Source organism: Chenopodium album, chromosome 10, assembly GCF_948465745.1.
Source record: "Chenopodium album chromosome 10, dcCheAlbu1.1, whole genome shotgun sequence".
NCBI classification, from domain to species: domain Eukaryota; kingdom Viridiplantae; phylum Streptophyta; class Magnoliopsida; order Caryophyllales; family Amaranthaceae; genus Chenopodium; species Chenopodium album.
The window spans coordinates 38,615,059-38,619,599 of NC_137843.1; the positions used below are offsets into that span (position 1 = coordinate 38,615,059).

Here is a 4,541-nt window from a genome sequence, read left to right on the forward strand (position 1 = left end):
ACCACTTGAACTTGCATTCACACTCGTGTTCAACTTGGAAAGCCCTTTTGTTAGTTGATCAATTTGATGTTGTAATTGATCAACTTTCTCCAATTCGTAAATACCACCTCTCTTTGGAGCGTTTCTTCTTCTGCCCCCCCCCCCCCCAAGAGTAATTCTTTGCTACCTCTTCTATGGTGGCTTCAACTTGATTTTGAGGGATCTTGATTAATTGACCTCCCGCCCCCGCATCCAAATTGGCTCTTGACATGGGCTCCAATCCGTCATAGAAAAACCGCATGGGCAACCCTTGATTGTACTCATGGTGGGGACATGCTTGCACCAACTCTTTGAATCTCTCCCATGCTTCACCAAGACTTTCATCAGCCTCTTGCTCAAATGATGCAATTTTCCTTCTCATTTCGGCGGTCTTCTCTTCGGAGATAAATCGCTTCAAGAACGCCTTTACAACCTCCCTCCATGTTGTGAGAGTGTTAGGCTTTACTTGCTTTAGCCATTTCTTTGCTCGTCCGGTGAGAGATTGCCGGAAAAGGTGCATACGAATGTAGTCTTGACTCACTTCATTGGTTTGCATCATTGCGCACAATTCAAGGAATCGGTCCAAATGTTCAATAGGGTCCTCACTTGCACTTCCGGAAAATTGCTCCGATTGGACCATTCGAGTATATTGTGGATGGATTGAGAAGTTGGTTTCCGTGACGGGTAGCAAAATCCCTCCCGTGAGCTCATAATCCTCCGGATTTCCGAACTCACGAAACAAAACATCATTCTCTTGTCCCGCCATTGATTCGCGTGGTGAACTTGAAGAGTAAGTATCACTCTCACTATCAACTATATCACCAAAACCTCTTCCCTCGTCTTGATAAAGCCTACGGACTTGTCTCAAGGTTCGGTTGATTTCGTGGTCAATTTGATGTGAGGGTGTTCTTTGAGACCTCCTACGCATTCACCAAAGCTAAGCAAACAATTAGCAATGACAAGGATGATAAAATAAAAAAAAACAAAAAGAAAAGAAAGCAAAATGACTCAAACAAAAGCAATAATATTCGCTAAACAAGCCGCTTCCCCGGCAACGGCGCCAAAATTTGATCACGGGTTAAATAGGTCGTTATGCTACCACCCTAACCAAATTAATCATTTATAATACCTAAACCTACACTAAACTAGTTAGTGGCAAGTAAAGGGTCGAACCACTAGGGAAGCACGCTAATTCAACATCAAATATCACTAATGCAAGAGTGAAAAGGGGATTGTTTTTGTTGGTTTTGTTGAGTAGAACACTAAAACTAAAAGTAAGCAAGAAAATGATGATTAAAATCAATAGAAAATGACGCTAGGGATACGAAGGTGTCCAATGTGATTAGAAAGAGGAGAATAATGGTGATTATCATGAAACATATGCCAAAGAACACAAGGTTCTACCTAAACAATTCATTCTCATGCAATAGTCTAGGCAAATCAATGAAAGAGGTCTACACTTATAAGGATCATTCTCATGCATCCTATTAGTTACAATCAAATCAAGAGAATAAAGAAGCACAATCCATAAAAACTCCACTTTAATAACTCATTCTCATGAAATCATTAAAATAGAGGTGATCCTAATATAGTTCAAATCACTTTCATGCATTTAAACTAGAAAACATCAAATAGAGTGCAACAATAATCCCAAGCTAATAAAAATCATGTCTTTCATCAATATATGGCATAAGTTCAATCCAACCATCATCATTCATCCAATATCAAATCATATCTTCCACCCCCTTCCCCTAGATAAAAGTTTAGCCTACAGAAGGGAGATTAAACATAATATCAAAACTAGCAATAAACTCAAGAAACTCAAAACAAAACATGATTGAAATCAATGAAATCAATAATAACTAGATAAACTAATAAGATTGACAAAAATAAGTAACAATAAAACAAATAAATAATATTAAAGGAAAGGAGAAGAGATTACTAAAGAAGGGATTAATGAAAGATTAAAACTGGATCCTTGCTTGATTGAAGAAAGATTAAAACTTGTGCAAAGTTGAATACAATAAAGGAAGCTTGAATAACAATCTATTTTTCTCTCTCTATATTAGGCTAATGTTCTATGGAATTAGTACTAAGTTCATCCATTAAAAATCCCGTCAAAACGTTCTAAGATGGGACTTATATAGTCCGTACAGAGCCAGCTGAAAAAAGGAGAGGTCCGACCGAACAAAAAGGAAGGTTCGGCCGGACTACAGGGTAGGTTCGGCCGGACCATGGGTAGGTTCGGTCGAACCTCCCTGATCCTGGTCTGGTCGAACTTATGTGGTTCGACCACTCCTGCAAAATTGCCAAATTGCATCTTGTCCCTGCCTCGACGTTCGGCCGAACCACTGAGCAGGTTCGGCCACACCTTGGTTCGGCCACACCTTCAGGAGGTTCGGCCGAACCTCTGCCGAATCATGCTTCCTTCAGCTTCCCTTGAGTTAGCTTCCTCCTCTTGAAAATCCCGATGGTTCCTACAAAGCATAAGCATGGAAATCACAATAAAAACAAAGCGAGAAGACTAAGAAAAGGGAAAATAGAGGAGAAAAGAATGGAGGAAGCAAAACTAAGTAAGAATGCTTAGAAAAAGGGCCAAACAAGTGCAAATGAGGGGAGAATCCTTAGAGAAAAAGGATAAAAGAGTGGCTTAAATGCCACTCATCAGTACTTTAATTCTACCGGGAGGTGACATGCTTTTCCATACACAAGTCTATAAGGGGTAGTACCAATTGGGGTTTTAAGTGCGGTTTTATATGCCTAAAAGGTGTCATCCAACTTATTGCTCCAATCTTTCCTAGATTTCGCTACCACCTTCTCTAGAATAGTCTTGATCTCAAAGTTAGAAACTTCAACTTGGCCACTAGTTTGAGGATGGTAAGCTAAACCTGTCCTATGGTATACACCATACTTCTTGAGAAGGGTATCTAACTTTTATTCATGAAAGTGAGATCCTCCATCACTTATAATTGCTCTAGGTACTCCAAATCTGGGAAATATAGTTTTCTTGAAAAGCCTATATATGGACCACCTTGGCATCATTGGTAGGTGTGGCAATGGCTTCAGCCCACTTGGATACATAATCAACGGCAACAAGTATATAATGATTCCCCCCTTGAAGAAGGGAAAGGTCCCATGTAATCAACACCCCAAACATTAAAATTTCAACTTCTAATATACCTGTTTGAGGCATCTCATGCCGCCGTGAGATGTTGCCAGTCCTCTAGCAAGAGTCAAAAGCCTGCACAAAAGAGTTAGCATCCTTGAACATGGTAGGCCAGTAAAAACCCGACTCATTGATCTGTAGACACCCAAATGTGTCTCCCCAAAACCAAACCCAGTGATGAATTCCTTTCATATCATTTGATTATCGAACAAAACGAAAGTGTGAAAAGTCTAGTGATGAGGATGTTTTTATTAAAATATCTCTTCTTTCTATTTTTGAAAATATTTCTTTTCTTACCCTATTTATGAAAAACGTGCATTCCAGTTTAGTTTGGTCCATGATATGGGTCCAATAATAGTATAGTTGGATGGGGCTTGAAAAGATCTTTCCAACGATATATTATAAGCCCAATTCCGATGAATAATGAGGAAGTTATGGCCAAAAGACTAAACCAGGCCCAAACCGGATTTTACCTACAATCCAATGATCATGTGGAGGGTCCAAAGGTTTAATCCCATTCCTAAACTAATTAGGATTAATTAGAAGCTTCTATAAGATTCTAAAAGATCTTAATTATCCTTTTTGAAAAGATAAAATCAAAGAGTTTGAAATTGAATAAAAACTTTCCTTTTTTAAAACTTTCCTTTTTTAAGTCCTAATTCTATTCGAATTTATATGGTTGGATAGATCTTGAAATTATCTTTCCAATGATATATTATAATATTAATTCCGAGCTATAACGAAAAAGATATAAAAGGAATACGAAACTCTATCCAAAACTGACATCCTTCCACTATTTCGACCATATCTTTTTATCTAAAAATTATTTTAATCTGATTCTAATTAGGCTGGAAAGTAGACTTCAATATCTTTCCAACGACATACTATATGACTTATTTAAACTTCTGGATCAAAAGATATGATAAAAACAAAATTCGCAAAAACTGCTGACCGACGAGTTTTATTTCGATTCGAATTCAGATTCTTTTCTTATTCTTCGACTCTCTTTTTTCCTATAAATAGAGGTCATATCTCCCCTTTTTTCAATCATCTACAATCAACAATCATCATCTCTCTCTTTCTCTCTCTAAATCTAGAAACTTTCTTTCTCTCTATTCTTTTTCTAAACCTTCCCTCAAACACGATTCCTCATACATTAGCACTAGACACACTTACCCAAGTTCGAAGTTGCCTTCGCCCTAGACGTGAAAGGTTGATAATTTCTGAGGGTTTGGTCCCAAATCTCTATTTCAATTATTTAATTTAATTGTTTATTTTTAATATTTTACTTGAAGTTACTAACGCGTGTATTTTGTTATTAGAAAGAGATACGAGGCATCCAAGTAAGTGATTTAAT

At 37.7% G+C, this 4,541-nt stretch overlaps 1 non-coding gene across 1 annotated transcript; it reads left to right on the top strand.

Annotated features, from left to right (window-relative positions):
• The first annotated feature begins 295 nt into the window (after positions 1-295).
• Positions 296-403, top strand: LOC145565734 (small nucleolar RNA R71). The gene has a single exon (XR_014095114.1). It is a non-coding gene; the product is annotated as a small nucleolar RNA R71 (small nucleolar RNA).
• Positions 404-4,541: the final 4,138 nt, after the last annotated feature.